General features: G+C 36.7%; 1 long non-coding RNA gene across 1 annotated transcript in view; it reads left to right on the forward strand.

Moving 5' to 3' along the window:
* Positions 1-16,737, forward strand: part of LOC123390913 — a 35,705-nt gene extending 18,968 nt beyond the window's left edge. Inside the window, exons 7-8 of the long non-coding RNA XR_006605503.1 lie at positions 15,858-15,987; positions 16,700-16,737. This is a non-coding gene — a long non-coding RNA (uncharacterized LOC123390913). The remainder of the gene's footprint in view (positions 1-15,857; positions 15,988-16,699) is intronic.
* The last annotated feature ends 3,914 nt before the right edge of the window (positions 16,738-20,651 follow it).

Consider the following 20,651-nt stretch of genomic DNA (forward strand, 5'->3'; position numbering starts at 1 on the left):
AGTGAATTCCAAGCTCAAATATTGCTAAATATCATTTCCACAGCCTTTTCTTGGGCCAGTAGATTTTGTGTTAGATTTCTTATAACATTTTTGTTAAGCCCTGCCTTCTTATGCTTATGTTTCTTAAATTATTTAATATTTATCATTATCTTATGTAGAAGTTTTTTTCATTAGTCAATTCCTTTCCTGAATTTTCTTTTGTCCAGAATTCTACTTGTCCCTGTTAAATTTTTATGCTCCACCCTATTTTCTTTTTATTTTTAAGTATCTTTTTTTTATCTTTGGTTTTTTAAAAACACTGCCACGTAATAAAACAAATATTGAGGTGGAATTTGAAAGGTTTCTTCTTTCACAAAAATATTTTCCAAATGTTTCCCTGTCATTGAAGATTGACCTTTGTCAAAGGGAAGAAAAAAATGAACCGTTTCTGGTTATTAAAAACAGTTCCATACAAAATTATAAATCATTGAGACTTAATTTAGACATTGTCTTCATTCATTAAACAAATCTTATTGAGAGCCTTCTATGTTCAAGAATAAGGTATTTTCAGCTCCAGTTCTTAGAGACACCATCACCTTCCATGGCTGCATACTCTGCCCTCTTCAAACAATCCTCATTCTCATATTTTCACCCCTTCTCCCTATCAAAAGCCGCTGAGGGAACAGAATCTAAAACTTACTCATACGAAGACATGAATGAGTGACAGCAACTTGAATTTATAATCCATCTCACTTTTAATTGCAAAGCAAATAAATTAAAACAAAACAAAACAAAGCCAAGACAGTATTATTTCAGAGAAATAATCAGAAGAAGGCTTTCTGTGGAAGAGAACCTGTCATCTTAACACAGGGAAATGATGCCGTGCCAGTAGCATCAGCTTTTTCCACTTGTTTTGACTTCTCAGTAAATAACTTCCAATGTGCCTAAATGATAGAGGAAATTTGCCTTACTTGACATGTATAAATTGTTATATGGTTCAAACATTATTAGAAGACCTCTACTGCATGCTTCTTACAAGATATGTAAATGATAACGTGCGAAATTTTGAAGAGATAAATGAAAAGATCAAGATGACACACCAGGGTGTAAGGAGAGAAGGCGGGTTATGTTGGGTGTACCAAATTTGCTTACATATTTCACCTCTCTCATCTCTTCCCTGAATGCTGTCACTTGTTTCATTTCTTGTCTATCTCCTTCATATTTGTTTAGGCAATCACCTTGTGTAGAAATCTTACCTGTCTGTCTCCAATAGGCTATTAAATGATTATCCTCTCTGCTCTTACTTTGGTCTCTCAAAGCACAGGTCTCTTTGTGCGTATCCTTATTTTAGTACCAATCATTCTATGTACCATTAACAATATCCTTGTTTACCCCTTTTCCTTCATTCTTTGATTGTAAACATTGCTCATTCCTTTCTGAACAGTTCAGACCTTAAAAAAAAAAATAAAGTTCCTTGAAATCTAGTGGCTGGAAAAAGTATATATTGAATAAATACTAGGATTAAATTAGGAGAGACTTCAAGAATTGCCATTAAGGTGCCCTCTATATCAAATTTATTTAATCAATTATTGTGATAGCACCTACTTTCAAAAGTTTATGATTAATTCTACAAATTGCAGTGACTTTTCAAAAGATGGAGGTGTTCCTCCAAAACCACATTCTTATGAGTGTTTTTAAAAAGAGAAGAAACTCACAGTAAAAGAAAGCTTCTTGCAAAACTTTTGGATGATCCATAAACTCTATATCAAATGCCTCTTAACATACAATTAATTTGGTAGTGTATTATAAGTGTCAAGGGAGCAATGTTTAAACAAATTATTTTGTCACTGGGAAAGTTCCTGAAAATTCTGGCAAGTGATAAATTTATAAAATAAAATATTGCACATTTTTAGTTGTACTGACCAGGCAAATGGCTATGCAAACTTGGAAGGAAGGTATACCTAATGCATCCCCCTGAATTCTGTGATATAGATGATAAAATTTTTTGACAGTTTAAAAAGAGCATGCCTTCTGTGACCATGAAATGTGTTACAAGTGGGTCAACAATCACCTTATTTTCTAGGGTAAAATCAAACTGTCTTGCCTTTCAATTTATAACACGCAATTTTAGAAACTATAAACTTGTGAAGACTTCAATATGAGTTTTATAGTCTCATCTTAAAAGAGCTATAGTCTCTAAGAAATCTATCATATCTTATGTACACTCTCCAGATATGCTCATACTTCTTCACTCAGCCCATGACATCTACTCAGTATTTTTACTTACATCAATTTGTAAACAATGTTCATCCTATTAAATTTTTCTAATTCTTCACGTATAATTACTTGCTTCTTTTTCTACATTCATTTTGAATGTACTTAATTTATATTGCTTTTTTTATAGAATGTGTTATTTGCTTTTTTGAGGACATATACCTTAGGCAAAGATTCTTACATATAAGGATTTTGCATAAGTATCTTTTACAGAGTAGATTAGTAACAAATATAGCTGAACGAGTGAAAGTTAAAAAAAAAAAAACAAAGTAAATGTCTTAATTTCTTTTTTCTCAGGAGGCATAAGATTGAGAAGTTAAAGTGTTTGGTTAAAAATCTTTTTCTTCTTCTTCCCCTTCTTCTTCTTCCTCCTCTTCTTCCTTTTCTTCTTCTTTTTCTTTCTCTTCCTCTTCCTCTTCCTCTTCTTCATCATCATCGTTGTCATCCTCAGACAAATAGAATCGGCAAGATCCTGCCTTTGGACTCAAACTGAAACACTGACTTTTCCTGGGTCTTAGTTCTTCCTGTCCTCAGGCCTGTAGACTCAGACTAGAATAATACCATCAAGATTCCTGGGTCTCCTGCTTGCTGACTTGCCCTGCAGATATTCAAACTTATTGACCTCCATAATCACAAGAGCCAATTCTTAGTATTCAATATTTATATAAGATGGTGTAGTTCCAGTTTGAGTCCAAAATCCTGAGAACCAGAACTAATGATGCAGTCCTCAGATGAAAGCTAACAGGTCTGAAACTCAGGAAGTGCCCATGTTTCTGTTTAAGTCCAAAGGCATAAAAACACCAATATCCTAGTTTGAAAGCAGACAGGAGGAATTGAGTTTTACTTGGAGGATGGTTGAACTTTTTGTCCTACTCAGGCCTTCAACTGATTGGATGAGGCCCACCCACATCAGGAAGAGCAATCTGCTTTACTCAATCAATTGGTTTAAATGCTATCTCATCCAAAATCACACTCAAAGAAACAATCAGAACAATATTTGCCTAATATTTGAGCACCCCATGTCCTAATCAAGTTGACATAAAATCAACCATTACAATCCTCATCATTACTTAATCATCAGTAGAAGATATCATTTATTAAATTTCTGTAGAATACATTGTTGCATTTATCATTACCAGGGAAACCATAGATTCTCCAGTAAATCATAACCTAAAATGGAATCAGCAAACTGTTTTGAAGAAAAAAATATATATATTTATGTGACATGATGAGAAAAGACATTCACAAACTAAATAAAAAAGTTGGCTAGATATTGAATAAAACACTGTTTGAAAGAAATGAATTCAAAATTAAATCTGAAGTCTGTTGAATATTAATCACTTTCCCAAATCTTTATGTCAGAAAATTCTTCCTCTATATTAGTTATGGTTATTTTTTTGTCTATAGGTATGTGATATCAAACTTCACAAAATTCCAAGGCCAGAAATAAATACTATAAAAAATAATAGTGTTTTAGCTAGAGCTGTGTCTTGAGACCACATTTTGAGTTAGTGCAAAGAAAAGATGTTAAACCAGGAAATACAGTTTCTATTAATGGTCATATCTGTTCCCCACTCCCTTTTGTTTGTATCTTATAACATAGGAGAAACAATAAAGAAGAAATTTTTAAAAATGAAAGCTCACTTGATAAAAGTACAGTGAATTTTACTATAGAAAGTAGAACACAGACATAGAATTCCAGAAATGTAAATGATCTACTTAAATCTAGGGTTTGTGAGTGACTAACTAATATATAGTTATTATGTTGTTTTATCTGATTCAAAATATTGAAGAGCAACTACTGAGACAAAAGAGGATTCAAAGGCAGGCTTCGATATCTAATAGTTGTGAAATCTTAAGAGACCATTTTAAGCCCAGAGCTTTAGTTTTTCCCACTGTAAAATGGGGATGATGACACAAAGCTTTCATAAGTGTTGGAAAGGCAAACATTTCGTCTTTCCCAGTGTGCAACTAACAGGGGTTCAGTCATCAACAGTTGTTACTCTGTAAGACTATATGCTGACTGAGTGCAGAGGTCATTTCAATATTATCATTTGTCCCAGGCATACTATATGCCTATGGTAAACATTTATTATTCAAATTAATGAATAATGTTCCAGACTTGTACAAGATAAAGATAAAGAGGGAAGAACTCTTCATGAGTGACTTATAAAATAATGACCTTTTAATACAATAGTCTTTTTAAAAAATTTTTTACTTATTTATTTCAGAGAGAGAGAGAGAGAGAGAGAGAGAACAAGTGAGAACAAGCCAGGGGGACAGGCACAGGGAGAGGGAGAAGCAGACTCCCCACTGAACAGGGAGCCCAACACAGGGTTCAATCCCAGGACCCTGAGACTACCATGACCTGAGCCAAAGGCAAGTGCTTAACTTAATGAGCCACTCATTGTCCCAATACAGTAGTCTCATACAAGATCATGCAAAGAATGGTTAGATCAGGGAAGTATGAACAAAATAGGCTGGGTTGCACTTATCTCTGAGCATAGACCGATTCCGCACAATAATAATGCCTTTCACATTTTATTTATTTTGTGAAAGTTTATTGAACACCTGCAATGTGGTGGTAAAATATACTTTGGTGGACATATTTTAACCTCACAAATGTGTCACTATTTGTGTGTCTTGCTGGAAATCTAATGAATGGACAAAAGTCAGGTTGACTATTTATATAAGGCAGTGTCAGCAGATCTGGAGGAAATGAATGTATTTTTTTCTGCCCTGGAAATATCTTCAAAACAAGATGCTGATTTGTTTTCCTGGGATAATTTCACTCACTGTACTCAGTCTTAAGTCTGATCTCCTGTTGCCTCACTTACCTGGCAAATTGAAATTAAAGATCCATTTTATAACCCACCCTTTCCACAAGGACTGCCACCATCATGTGATTCCATTTTCGCAATGAAAGCACAAGAGCTATGTGTAATTCTACCAGGAAACAGAGAGTCATGGCTAACCACACTCTTCTCTGGGGAGTCTGCTACACTTCTGGTAAACGCTGTTCTACTACCACTCTGGTGCAGCTGAGGGCCACCATTTAACACTGTTCATTGTAACTGGGCACACATTGAAATCCTGCAGTAATTAGATCAAGGCAACTCCAGACTAGACTTGCCTTGGGCTCCATAAGTCAATGGGAAATCTGCCAGAGCCTCTGGCTGGCACAGTGTAAAATAGGGTCATAAAGCTTCCCAGACCAATGTCTTTCAAAGGAGGCAATTTTTTTCTTTACAGTTTTATAGGCCTCTTGGGTGTCTTGGTAGGGCATAATTCTCTGACTACTTATAATGGAAATATTTCATGCTGGATAAAGAGAGTGAATTTAATTGGGGAGAAAACATTACACAGGTGGCTTCCCTGCATATGTCCCAGGAGACGGTAACAAGTGGATTTAATACTCACTACCACTCACTACCTCACTGGTACTTTAACAATGCAATAAGGTAAAATGATTCAGACTCTGAAATAGGCCACAAGTTAAGCTTTTTCCATATGACCCAGGAATGAGGCAAATATGTTTGTCTAATGAGGGCGACATGTGTTTTAGAAACAGCCTGTCAGAGAATGAGGACGGAGAAAGTTTGGAAGAGAAATTTTTTGTGGGGGCAGACTGTAGAAGCCAGTTGAGGGTTAGGAATACAAGGGAGAAGAAGAAGAGCAGGACCAAGAAGGCAGCAGAGGAGGCTCGTGAACTTTTCCTCACATGGGTGCACCAAATGTGCTGTTACAGGCAGAAAAATATCCCTCTGGGAGAAATGCGGACTAGTTGAATGACTTCTATATATCAGGTAAATGAGAAAACACCCACGTTGAAATGGGTAGGAAAAGCTGAGACACACTTAAACCATAAACCCCACCACAGCACACCGACTTATAGCTGTGAAAGAAACCCCAGCCTCCAGCTTCCCCATAAGGAGTTTTACTCCGGCACATCCAGTGCCCAAACTTTAAAGGCTTCCACCCAGGGGACAGACTTCCAAAATACCTAGCTCAGAGAGTAAACGGAGCTTGTGCCCAAGAGGCCACTGGACTCTCACAAAGAAGCTGTTCTTTATGGGCACATGTGTGAGCATTCATCATGGCATCTTCCCAGGGCTCAGCATGGAGGAAGCAGGCAAAAATGTGAAATGCCCATCTCCCAGTCTTTCTCTGCAAGGAGTTTGACTGGATACTTAACATGCTACTGCCTGAGGGTTCAGCTTCTAACGAGCATGTATCTAGGGGCTAGCTGTGATCTTCCTCAGAGCCTGGGAGAGCTGGTGGGCATTCCCCCTTCTCCCTCTGACTCACTCAAATGATGAAAACAAGCTGCCAGCACCTCTTCAGAGGAACATGTACATGCATTTGGCACCCCAGCTTTTGTGGTCCCACCTGAATGACAGGTACCAGACTGCCAGACTGTGATAGCCAATCGGTCTTGCACACAGAACTGTAGCAAACAAAAAAGCAGTTTTAAATGGACAAACAGATGGGCACTCATGATGGCTATCCTCCTCCTCCATACTCCTCCCCCCACCAGCTCATTGTTGAGGCAAAAAACATCCATCTCCCAGTCTTCACAGGAGGGGATTTGACTGCATACTTTATGAGTTCCTGCCTGAGGGTTCAGCTTGTAATTAGCACACATAAATACTGACTGTGACCTTCTCCAGACCCAAAAGATACAGTAGGCATTCCCTGACCTTCTCCCTCTGGCTTGTTCCAACAATAAAAACAAGTTGCCAACATCTCCTTGGAAGGAGTTTATAGACACATTTAGTACCCCAACTTTTACAGCTGCCACCCAGGGGATCACCCTTCCCCCTTAAGCACCTCATTCTGATAGCCAATGAGGCTTGCATTCATTCATGGGAAAATAGCAACAAAGAAGTGGTTTTTAAATGGGTATAGGAGAGCCTCCCCATTGCTCTCCTCCTGGACTCAGTGCAGAGGAAGTAGGTAAAATCACGCCTCTTCTAGTTTCTCCCTGGAAGGGACTTAACAACATACTTTCCCAGCCGTTACCTAAACATCTGGTTTCTAATCAGTCTGCATCTAGGTGTGGACTGCAATCTTCCCTTTGGGAGGTAGATCGGTCTGGGACAGCTTTCAGTTACTGGGAGCCACTAAGAACAAATATGGTGGCATAGACAATTACATATATTTGAGAGACAACCAGGAGCTTGGGCCATGCTGACTGAGGAGGTTCATTTCCTGTACAGGACCAGTATGTAAACATGGGGAGCGGTTGTTGTTTTATCTAATGTGCAGAAATCAATACAGAGAGTCAAGAGAAATGAAGAAACAAGGGACCAATCAAAAGACCAAGATAAATCTCTGAAAACTGATCTTAATCTCTAAATCTCTAAAAACTGATCTTAATGAAATGGAGATAAGTGATTTAGCAAAGAAAAAGTTCAAAATAATAGTCATAGAAATGCTTACCAAGGTCAAAAGAACACTGTATGATAAAATGAAAATTTCACCAAAGATAAAATATCAAAAATACCAAAGAAATCATAGAGCTAAAGAATACAATAATGGAACTGAAAAATTCAGTTGAGGGAGTCAAAAGCAGACTGGATCAAGTGATTAGAGCCTCAGCAAACTAAAAAAGGGGCAGTGAAACTCATTAGAGGAGCAAAAAAGAAAAAAAGAATAAAAAACAGTAAAGATAGCTTAGCAGACTTAGGATCATCATTAAGTTGATTTATATATGTATTGAAGGGGTCTCAGCAAGGAGACAGAGAAAGAGGGAAAAACCTCATACAAAAAAATAATGACTGAAAACTTTCCTAACCTGAGGAAAGAAACAGACATCCAGAACTAAAAAGCACAGAAAGTACAAAATAAAATGACTAAGTAAATCTACACAGAGATATATGAAAATTAATTGTAAAAGGAGAGAATCTTGAAAACAGTAAGACAAAAGCTACTTAAGTACAAGGAAATTCCCATAAGATTATAAGTAGACTTTTCAGCAAACATTTTGCAAGCTAGAGGGGACTATCATGATATATTCACAATGTTGGGAGAAAAGACTCTACCTATCAAGAATATTTTACCCAGCAAAGTGGTGATTCAGAATTTAAGGAGAGATGGTGAGTTTCCTAGATGAACAAAAGCCAAAGGAGTTCATCACCACCACTATCTTACAAGAAATTTTAAAGAGAATTCTTTAAGCCTAAACAAAAGGATGCTGATTAGTAACATGACAACATATGTAAGTATAAAACTCTCTGGTAAAGGTAAAAATATAGTTAAATTCAGAATATTCTGATATTGTAATGATGATAGGTAAATCACTTACAATTCTAGTATAAAGGTTAAAAAACAAAATGTCTAAAAATTAACTATAACTAAAATAATTTGTTAATGCATACACAGCATAAAAAGCCATTACTATTAAATTGGGGGTTATATTAATGTAGAACTTTTGTATTTATTTAAAGTTAAGTTGTTAACAGCTTAAAATAGACTGTTACAACTCTAAGATGCTTATGTAAGTTTCATAGTAACTACAAAGCATAAACTTTTCCTTTTTATCGTAGAGGCACAAAAGATAAAAAGAAAGCATACTGCTACAAAAAATTATCAGATCACTGAAGAGAGTAAAAAAGGAATAAAGGAAAAAAGACACTACCTCAGTAAATAATTAACAAAATGGCAATAGTTAAGTCCATACCTGTCAATAATTATTTGAAATGCAAATAGACCAAATTCTTTAATCAAAAGAATTTCAGGGTGCCTGGGTGGCTCAGTGGGTTGAGCCCCTGCCTTTGGCTCAGGTCATGATCTCAGGGGTCCTAGGATCGAGTCCCTCGTCAGGCTCTTTGCTCGGTGAGGAGCCTGCTTTCCTATCTCTCTCTCTCTCTCTGCCTACTTGTGATCTCTCTCTGTCAAATAAATAAATAAATAAAATCTTAAAAAAAAGAATTTCAGTGGCTAGGTGAATAAAAAAATAGGACACAAATACATTTACCTCTAAGAGTCTCAATACATTTACCTCTAAGGACACACATAGAGAGTGAAATGATAGAAAAAAAGTGTCCCAAGCAAATGGAAACCAACAAAAAATATGGATAGCTATACTTATATCTAAGAAAATAAAACTGAAACCAAAAACGGTAACAGAGACAAAGAAGGGCAGTATGTAATCATAAAGCGGTCAATGCATAGAGAATATAACTGTTGTAAATATTTTGGTGTCCAGCATTGGAACACTAAATATATGACACAAATATTACAGTCCTGAAGGGAGAAATAGATAATAATGTAAAAATAGTAAGGGGTTTGATATCCCACTTTCAAAAATGAATAGATCATCCAGATAGAAACTCAAAAAGAAAATAATGGACTTAAGCTACACTTTAAGTGAGCTAAACCTCAGGGACATATATAGAACATTTCATCCAACAGTGACAGAATACATGCTTTTTTCCAGCACACTTGGTACATTCTCCAGGAGAGATTATGTTTATTGTGAGGCCACAATAAAATCTTAACAAATTTAAGAAGACAAATTATATCAAACATCTCTTCTGACCACATTGGTATCAAACTAGAGATCAATTATAAAAAAACACTAGAAACATCACAAGTATGTGCAGAGTAAACAACATGCTCCCAAACAACAAATGGGTTAAAGATGAAATAAAAAGGGATGGAAAGAAAAATTATGAGATAAATGAAAATGGAAATACAATAACCCAAAACTTATGGGATGTGACAAAAGCAGTTCTAAGAGGGAATTTCATAACCATAAATGTCTACATTAAGAAAAATGAAAGCTCTCAAACAACCAAACTTAATATCTAAAGGAAGTAGAAAAAAAACAGAGCAAATGAAGTCCAAAGTTAGTAGAAGGAAGGAAATAAATCAGAGTGGAAATAAACAATATAGAAATTTAGAAGTTAGTAGAAAAGATAAATAAAGCTAAGAGCTGGTTTTTTGAAGACATAAACAAAATTAACAAATCTTTAGCTAGACTGAGAAGAGAGAAGGCTCAGGTAAATAAAATAAAAAATGAAAGAAGAACCATGGTAATTGATGCCACAGAAAGACTAAGAATGATAAGAAACTACTGTGAACAATTATATACCAACCAATTAGATAACCTAGAGAAATGGGTGAGGTTCTAGACCCAGACAACCTGTCAAGACTGAATCACAAAGAAAGAGAAAACCTTAGTAGGTCAATTTCTTATAGAGATGAATTAGTAATCAAAACCTCCCAACAAACAGAAGTCCAGGACCAGATGGCTTTGTTAGTGGATTCTGCCAAAACTTTAAAGGAGAATAAAAACCAATTCTTTTCCAACTCTTCCAAAAAATTGAAGAAGAGAGGCACTTCCAAGCCCATTTCGCAATGCCATCATTACCCTATCAAAGCCAGATAAGGACACTAAAATGAAAAAATTACAGCCCAATACCCTTGATGAACATGTATACCAAACCCTCAATAAATATTGGCTAACCAAATTCAAAAGTAAGTAAAAAGAATCATATATCTTAATCAAATGAGACTTATTTTAGGGATCCAAGGGTAGTTGAGCATCTGCGACTCAATCAATGGAATACACCACATTAACCAAATGAACGATAGAAATCACATCACTATTGCAATAGATGCAGATGAAGCATTTGACAATATTCAACATCTTTTCATGATAAAAACTCTCAAAAAATTGAGCATATTAGAAATGCTTCCTGACCACAGTGGTATCAAATTAGAAGTCAGTTATAGGAAGGGAACTGGAAAAATCACAAATATGTGGAGATTAAGCAACATGATCCCAAATAGCAAATGGGTCAAAGAAACATAAAAAGGCCATATATGACAAACCTATTGCTAATGTCGTACTCCATGATAAAATACTAAAAGCATTTCTCTAAGAACAGAAACAAGAAAAAGAGGTCCACTCTCACCACTTTTATTCAATATAGTACTGGAAGTTCTCACCAGAGCAATTAGTGGGGAAAAAAAGAAATAAAAAGGATCCAAATCTGAAAAGAGAAAAAAATTGTCTCTGTTGCAGATAACATATTATATGGAAAAAAACTTCTAAAGACTCCACCCCAAAACTGTTAAAACTAAAAAATTCAGTAAAGTTGTGGATGCAAAATCAATATGCAAAAAAAAAACCAGTTCCATTTTATATACTAAAAATTAACTGTCCAAAGGAGATATTAAGAAAAAATATCTCATTTTCAATAGCATGAAAAATAATAAAATACTTGAATAAATTTCACCAAGGTGGTGAAAGATCTGTACTCTGAAAACTACAGAACATCAATGAAAGAAACAAATGGAAAGATATTCCATTTTCATGGATTAGAAGAATTAATATTCTTGACATGTTCATGCTACCCAAAATAATCCACAGATTCAATGTAATTTATCAAAATTCCAGTGGTATTTTTCACAGAAAAAAAATCCTAAAATTCATACATAATCACAAAAGACTCCAAATAGCTAAAGCAATTTTGAGAAAGAAGAACAAAGCTGGAGGCATCATACTTCCTGATTTCAAACTATATTACAAAGTATGATAATTAACACAATATGGTACTAGCATAAACAGAGACACATAGATCAATAGAACAGAATAGAGAGCCCAGAAATAAATCCTTGCATATCTATTCAATTAATTTTCAGCAACAGTGCCAAGAATGCACTGTGAACAAAAGATAGTCTCTTCAATAAATGTTGTCAGGAAAACAGGGTATTTACATGCAAAAGAATGAAACTGAACTCCTATTTTATAGCACTGACAAAAATTAACTGAATTAAAGACTTAAGCATAAGACCTGATATCATGAGACTCCAGCAGAAAACTGGGAAGAAGTTCCTTGACTTTAGTTGTGACAATGTTTATTTTGTTTGTTTGTTTTGTTTGTTTTTTTGTTTTGTTTTGTTTTTTTTAGATTTGACACCAAAAGCAAAGGCAAAAAAAGAAACAAACAAGAAAACAAGGGCAACTACATCAAACTAAAAAGCTCCCATACAGCAAAGAAAACCTTCAAAAAATAAAAAGGCAACCTATAGGTTAGGACAAAATACTTGCAAACCACATATCCAACAGAGAGTTAATATTCAAAATGTACAAGGAATTCATATAGTTCAGCAGTAAGGTAACCAAATAACCCAATTTTAAAAATGGGCAAAAGAACTGAAGAGACATTTTTTCAGAAGAAGACTACAAATGGCTCATGGGCACATGAAAAGTGCTCAGTTGGGCACCTGGGTGGCTCAGTGGGTTAAGCCGCTGTCTTCGGGTCAGGTCATGATCTCAGGGTCCTGGGATAGAGTCCCACATCGGGCTCTCTGCTCAGCAGGGGGCCTGCTTCCTTTCCTCTCTCTCTGCCTACTTCTCTGCCTACTTGTAATTTCTGTCTGTCAAATAAATAAATAAAATCTTTTTTAAAAAAGTGCTCAGTATCACAAATCATCAGAGAAATGCAAATCAAAACTTCAGTGAGATGTAACCTCACACCTGCCAGGATATCTATTATCTAAAAGACAAGAAATAACAAATGCTGGCAAGGATATAGAGAAAAGGGTATCTTTCGACATGGTTGGTAGGAATGTAAACTGGTTAGCCACTAAAGAAAACAGTAGGGAAGTTTTTCAAGAAATTAAAAATAGAGCTATTATATGTTATATCAATCTCATTTCTGGGTATATATCCAAAGGAAAGGAGATCATTGCTCAAAGACAAATCTATACTCCCATGTTGATTGCAACATTATTAACAATAACCATCATGTGGAAATACTTAAGTATCTATCAACAGATGAATGGATAAAAATTGTGGTCATCTATCTATCATCTATCTATCTACCTATCTATCTATCTAATGGGATATTATTTAGCCTTATAAATGAAGAAAATACTAAATGTGAGACCCAAAATCATAAAAATCCTCAAAGAGAGCACAGGTTGTAATGTTTCTGACATTGACTCTAGCACCATTTTTCTAGATATGTCTCCTGAGGCAAAGGAAATAACAGCAAAAATAAACGATTGGGACTACATCAAAATAAAAAGCTGCTGCACAGCAAAGGAAACAATCACCAAAACTAAACAATAATCTAATGAATGGGAGAAGATATTTGCAAATGACATATCCAATAATGGGTTAGCATCCAAAATATACAAAAATATATTAAAAATATATAAAAAATTCAACACATACACACACACACACAAATCCAATTTAAAAATGGGCAGAAGAAATGAGCAGATATTTCTCTGAAGAAGACATCCAGATGGCTAACAGACACACGACAAGATACTCAACCTCACTCATCATCAGGGAAATGCAGATCAAAACTCCAATGAGATATCACTTCACACATGTCAGAATGTTTAAAATCAAAACCACAAGAAGCAACAAGTCTTGGTGAGGATGTGGACCAAAAGGCACTCATGCACTGTTGGTGGGAATGCAAACTGGGGCAGCCATTGTGGAAAGCAGTATGGAAGTCCCTCAGAAAGTTAAAAATAGAACTACCCTAAGATCCAGTAATGCACTACTGGATATTTACCCCCAAAATTCAAAGAGATACTTGCATCTCTATATAGCAGCATTATTTACAATAGCTGAACTATGGAAGCAGCCCCAATGTCCATTGACAAATTGGATAAAGAATTGGATAAAGAATTGACAAATTCGATAAAGAATGTACACACACACACACACACACACACACACACATCTTCATGGTGGAATATTATTCAGCATAAAAAACAATGAAATCCAGGGCACCTGGTGGCTCAGTAGGTTGAGCTACCAACTTGATTTTGGCTCAGGTCATGATCTCAGGGTCTAGACATTGAACTCTGCCTCAGGCTCCATGCTCAGTGATGAGTCTGTTTGTCCCACACCTCACCCCACCTCCCTCCTCCCCCAGCTCTCTCACACACACTCCTTATAAAATAAATACATATATAAAATCTTTAAAAAAAAGAATGAAATCTTGCCATTTTCAATGACACGGATGGAGCTAGAGACTATAATGCTATGGAAATAAGGCAGTCAAAGAAAAATACCATATGATTTCAATCATATAAGGAATTTAAGAAATAAAACAAATAAGCAAAGGAGAAAAAAATAAAAGAGAGACAAAGCAAGGACCAGACTATTAATTATAGAGAACAAACCGATGGTTTCCAGAAGACGGGTGGGTGAGAGGATGGGTGAAATGGGTGATGGGGATTAGGGAGTGCCCTGGTCATGATATGCACTGGGTGTTGTATGGAATTGTTGAATCACTCTATTATGCACCTGAAACTAATATAACTGCTCGTTATACTGGAATTAAAATAAAATAATAGCATGAAATAAAATGAAAATAAATGAAGTTAATATTGCCATTTCTAACAACATGGTTGAAGGTAGAATGCATTAGACCAGGTGAAATAAGCCAGAAAGAGAAAAACAAATACTGCATCATTTCACTTATATATGCAGGATCTAAAAAAAAAAAAAAAGTTGAACCCATGGAAACAGAGAATAAAATATTAGTTTCCCTGTACTGGATGGGAAAAATGGAGAGAGTCTAGTAAAAGGGTACAGGCTAGCTGTTGCAAGTATAAGATAAATAAGATCTGAGTATCTAATAGTGACTAGTTTTAATAACACTATAATGTGTAATTAGAATTTGCTAAGAGAATAGAACTTAAATGTTCTCATCAAAAAAAATAAAAGGTGGGGCACCTGGGCAGCTCAGTGGGTTAAAGCCTCTGCCTTCAGATCAGGTCATGATCCCAGGGTCCTGGGATCAAGCCCCGCATCAGGCTCTCTGCTCAGCAGGGAGCCTGCTTCCTCCTCTCTCTCTGCCTGCCTCTCTGTCTGCTTGTGGTCTCCGAATGTCAAATTAATAAATAAAATCTTTAAAAATAAATAAACAAATAGATAAAGGGTAAATATGTGAGATGATAGGAGTGTTAAATTAACTCAGTAGTGGAAATCCCTTCACATTCCTTGTGTATATCAAGTCATTTGTGCACTATAAATATATTAAGATTTATTTGTCAATTATATCTCAGTAAAATTAACAGAATAGCAAAAGTACTAGTTAAAGACGTAGAAGAGGAAGAGAAGAGGTAAAAATAAAGATCATATTCTCATTTACATGGTGTGCTGTTTGAAGATGTCTTTATCGCTGTTGAGACAATCAATAAAAGCACAAGTATATTATTTGAAGCTACAAATGTCATCTCCAAGATACGGAAGTAGGGAACAAAAATAGATATGGGCAAGAGCAGCAATAGTGGTAAGCAAGTTAACTCTGAGTGTGATTTTTAAATCATGGGTATGTATTCTATTATAAAATTGTTCAAATATCCTTTTGAAAATAAATAGTGGGGAAAAAGGGAATAGAAGGGAGAGCCTGAAAGCAGAGAGAAGGTAAGAGAACACATTTCTGTCTTAGGAGAGCTCAGAGATCATTCTTACAGGTGGGAAGCCAGGCTCAGCTTACCTTTTAAAATCCTTTTTTTTAAGTCATTCACTTATACACACTACTTAAAAGTTCTGTGAAAACGGGTGCTAAGTGATAATACATGTAATTGCCTCGTTTTAGAAAGATTTTCTTCCGCAGATAAGGCTGGTCATGATAGAAGCATACTTAGAAGCTTGCTCTTGGCTGAAAGAGATGAGGCTCCCCACTTAGGACAGAGGAAGGAAATGGGGCCAGTGGACACTGCCAGCTGCCCAATACCGCCTCCACGGTATGTGACACTGCTAACACAAAACGGGAACAATGGATTAATCGGCATCATGAAGAGACTGGGAATATTTATTCCAAGTGTTGCCTCTTTGTCCAGATATTTTCCATCTTCAGTTATATCAGGGATCCACAACTGCTCATCGACACTTTAATTCCTGTACTAACTGGGTTTAACAACCAGTTGTGTTCAGATAGAATTTAACACCACCAACAAAAACCCAAAGAATATCAATTAACAATTTAATCAATATATGGAAGTAAGTTTTACTGTGCAAAAGCAGTCGTGGAATGTTCTTCAAGACTTTCCTTGGGAATGAATCTCACATCCTGTACTTCTCCAGAAGGACATCCAGGCAGCAGCAGCCTCAGCCACCTACCCACCTCCCCCAACCCTTCCAACCTCACTGCACATGAGGAAGTTGACTTAGTAGCCAGAACTCTCATGGAGAGTAAGAGAAGCAGCCCTAAAATTTTTATCTTTGTCTTACTAGCCAGGATGAGAAGTCTTTCTGGAGCTTGGCTCCAAGACATATCTGCCACCTGCCTATATCCCTAAAAGACCTAAATTATTCCTCTGGTTTAAAGTGTATATATTTCTGGTGACCTTTCCAGAATGTATTTACCTTGAACAATTGTAATGTGAGTCAAGCTTCTAGTTTGGAAAACAAAAAGCCATTTATACTTTTGTTTTCTTTCCTTTTTTTTTTTTCCAGATTTTATTTATTTGAGAGAGAGAATACACATGGGGCAGGGGGTAGGGGCAGAGGAAGAAGCAGAAGAAGATGATCCCAGGACCTGAGATCACAACCTAAGCCAAAGTCAGACGCTTAAGACTGAGCCACCCAGCCTCCCCTTATTTACAGTTTTCTTGATGACTAGTAATGTAATACGATCCTCTGTCCAGAAAAGGAATAGGTAAGAATCAAATTCTGTACCTTCTTGGCATCTATTAAAGGTAATTTGAGTGCCTGACTTCTCAGTTAACCAATCATCAAGGCTTCCTTTTTGCGGATGTTGTTTAAATGTATCTGCAAAAGATCCAACATTCTACATAGGTGTTAATTAAGTTTTCTGTTCTTCCCTGAACTGCGGGCACCAAGAGATATTGGTCAACAGTCCCTTTGCTTCAAAGTTCTTTTGGTTAATGAAACATCATCTTGAATCAGTCTGTCTGAGGCTTACAAGAAGTAAGTATGGGTAAAGAAAATTCTAAGCTAAAAGTGTATACAGAGTAAAAGGTGTTACCATATATCAGCATTGACCCATGGTTCCTTGTGTTTGTTTTTAATCCAGTGCAAAACGAGTGATCCCCATAGTTACTATATAACTTGTAAATTTCCAGATGAGAGGAGGGAAGTGACAAATTCAGCTCAATTTTATTTTCCTACCATATTCCCTCGTAAGGAAGAAAAAGTTCTACTTAGAAGAAATCATCATCTCAGGATAAAGTTAACCAAAACCTTAGAGAGGCAAAACAAAGCATTCCACATTTATCATCAGAAAATAATACTGAACTCTTCTGAAAATCGCTTTGACTAATTGTTTGTGTTTATGTAAGTTATTACTAAAAACAATGTATGCTTAGAGTTGAGTTTAAATGTCAGTGTAAGCTTTATGGTAATCATAGAAAAACGTGGAACCGTCTTCAAGGATATTCATTGCAGCACTGTTTATAATAACAAGAGTAGAACCATCCTCAACTTTCAACAAGGGAATGATTCAAATTTAAATGCATCTTTATAAGAGAATGCCATATAGTGGTAAAGAGGGTTGTGGGTGGGCCAATATTTATTGACAAGATGGCCGGACGTGTTGCTGACCAGATACGTCTGTATGTGTCACACACATAAGATACAGAGTATGATACGGAGCAATTGAACTTATGGTAGCACGTATATGTGGGTATGGGTTTTTGTAAAGAAGACGGGGCCTGGGAGTACAAAATGGAGACATGTTAGCGGGGAAGGAGAGAGAAGAACCATTCCATTCCAGAAACAATTCCATCTGCAGGGGCAACAGTATTCTGAGCTGCAAAACAGTGAGGCTTTTTCCAATTCGTTGTGGTCTTTTTGGCTCTGGAATTGAGGGTTGTGCATGGTCTTCTTTTGACCACTCATGTTAGATACGTCATGCAGCAGCCCACGTTGGGTTTTTCCCTTTATCAGTTCAAGGATCAAAGTGGTAAGTCTGTCTTTATAAAAAATACTCTTTCAGCAAAAGTACAATTTTTCCTTTCACTGGAGTACTTACCTGCGCCAGCACAATCATCTCTGTTAACTCAAAGTGAGCGACTCTAATTAAGGAAGTTACTTTCAAATTTTAAATATCTTTATATGTACCTGTTGGGAGATCATTCTCCATGGGTCTTTTGAGGTTCTGTGTGTCTTGCAAGAAGAGATACTGACTGTATTTGTTGCAGACTCTTTCAAACTGTACAGTGAACAGCCTCAGAATATAGAGAGTATGTCTCCCCCAGGCAAAAGGCAGGTTTCTTTACTCTCCACCGTAAGAAAGATATTGTTGCCCTCCAGGGCAAAGTATAGACAGGCTTACTGCCCATTATAAAAGATTCTCCCGTTATGTAGCCCCCTGCAGGTGCAGGATGAAGGCGTGAAGCCTTTTATATAGCAAGAGAACTGATGAAAATGCCGATATTTGGTCTACGCTATTACTGTAACTGTTTTTGTCTCTGATGCACGGGTCTCATGCCATCTGCCAGTATCCATGAATCTGCAAGGCTAACCTGTTAGCTGGAAAGTAGGGTAAAATTTCAGACCCTTCACAGTTATCGACCAAGGTACTGAAGTTACAAGTGTCTCCATTAGGACATTTAATCACATATTTTGAAGTAAGTTTATTGAATGTCAAACACTAACCTTGGATGTATTGATTTCTGACATTTCTTCTTGAAGTAAGTAATTTTGATTGACTTGATCACAAACTGGCTTAAGGTACTTATCAGAGTATCAACTAACCTTAAAAAGACATTAGGAAAGACTTGTCCTTTCAAAGTTATTTTAATTATAATGATGGATAATCTACCAGAACGGTTTTCTGACAAATCAACAGAAACAGGGACTTTGTATTGATCAATTTACCAAAGGTTCATATTGCCAGTGAATTCGAAGCAATTTAAATAGGAAGAGAGGAGAACTGGGTCAATATGAGGGGTCAAGTTAGATTGCATTCCATAAGCAATGAAACGTCTTTGGTTTGTTTTCCAGTAAATAATCAATTATCAGAAACAGTATTTCTCAAGGATATCTCAGGCTTGAATAGACTTTTGGTTAATAGTCTCATTTTCTTCCTTATGAACTTGTAAACAACTTGGAGAAATCATTCTCTCTATAATTCCACATAATCCATGTTAAGTACCTCAGTCAACTAGTTATTATGCCAGTGCAGAGGCGAGATACCTCCTTTCCAGAGCCTTGCATCATAGATTCCACACAGAAGGAGCTGCTATAATCATAGTACAGAGTAGTCAGGTCTGCAGGGTGAGGAGGTGGGAGCAGGGACGTCTGAGAAGCCTTTCGGGAAAAGGTAAGACCCAGCATAGACAGGTGTCTGTGTACAACTTCAGTGAGTGAGGTGTGGATCCAAGCCTATCAAGACAGAGTCAGGGCACAGCATGGTGGTTGTCAAGGACACAATGAGGAACATGTGTTCGCTGGAGTGTGTAGGGCTTCAGGGATACTTCCATCTTAAAAGAGGATGAGTAGTCAAGTTCAGTCAAGAAATGAGTCGTTGGGGGAATGTTTTCATTGCCAAGATCTTTGAAGCTAGAGAGTGGAGGAAATCAGCAAGGGAGAGTGTGTAGGGTATTAAACAAGCTAACCTCTTCACTGTGAAAAGGGCCCCAGAAGGAGGAAGAACCTGCCCGGGAGACCTGAAGACCCAACTACACAAGCAGGTGATGCATTCGTGGACACAAAATAGTGTGGGAGTGCCAGAGTGCAATTCAACCTGGCTTGAAAACACTGTGTAACCTCAGCCAAAACCTTTACTCAGCTTCAGTTTTCTGTGCTGTCCACTGAAGAAAGACTCTCTGGGACCTACCAAGCTTCCCACCATCTCTGAATCCCTAATCTTATTCCCCATTAATAGTGAACAGAGAATCTGAGGCAAGACCGGGCAATCTACTAAGGAATTGCTGGGGCGAAGACGGGAGGCATTACAAACGCTGTACCCTCATGCACTTCTTTTTGTCTCTGGGTTTATTCCAATGTTTAGATCTATCCCGAAATTAAGTGTTGGCACTGTTAAAAAAGCAGTAGCCATCCTGACACAGTAGAAATATCAAAGCACAATCTATAGTCACAGAATCTGTATTTTAGAAGACGTGCGAAGTTCATTTGCATTGTTCTGTGTCAGATCCTCTCTGAGAATGCATATTAAAAGCTAGAGCAGCATTGGTACCAATGGCATTCCTACTAATAAAGTCAACAGGAGACATGACAGTTGGATACATGTAACATGGTATGAGAAATCCAATTTGCATCCTCAAATCCGTTAATTCATATGTTCCAGAGTTAAGATAATAATAGGCTGGAGAATTTCAAGTTTGCTTTGATAGATGAAATGTTTGCTGGAATGGTTTAAAAAAAAAATTCAGTCTGTGTCTGTGTGCCAGGCAGGATCTCTCACATTATAAAAACAAAGCTT

The sequence above is a fragment of the Mustela putorius genome, unplaced genomic scaffold (assembly GCF_011764305.1).
Source record: "Mustela putorius furo isolate JIRA1106 unplaced genomic scaffold, ASM1176430v1.1 tig00000151_pilon_pilon_pilon, whole genome shotgun sequence".
Classification (NCBI taxonomy): domain Eukaryota; kingdom Metazoa; phylum Chordata; class Mammalia; order Carnivora; family Mustelidae; genus Mustela; species Mustela putorius.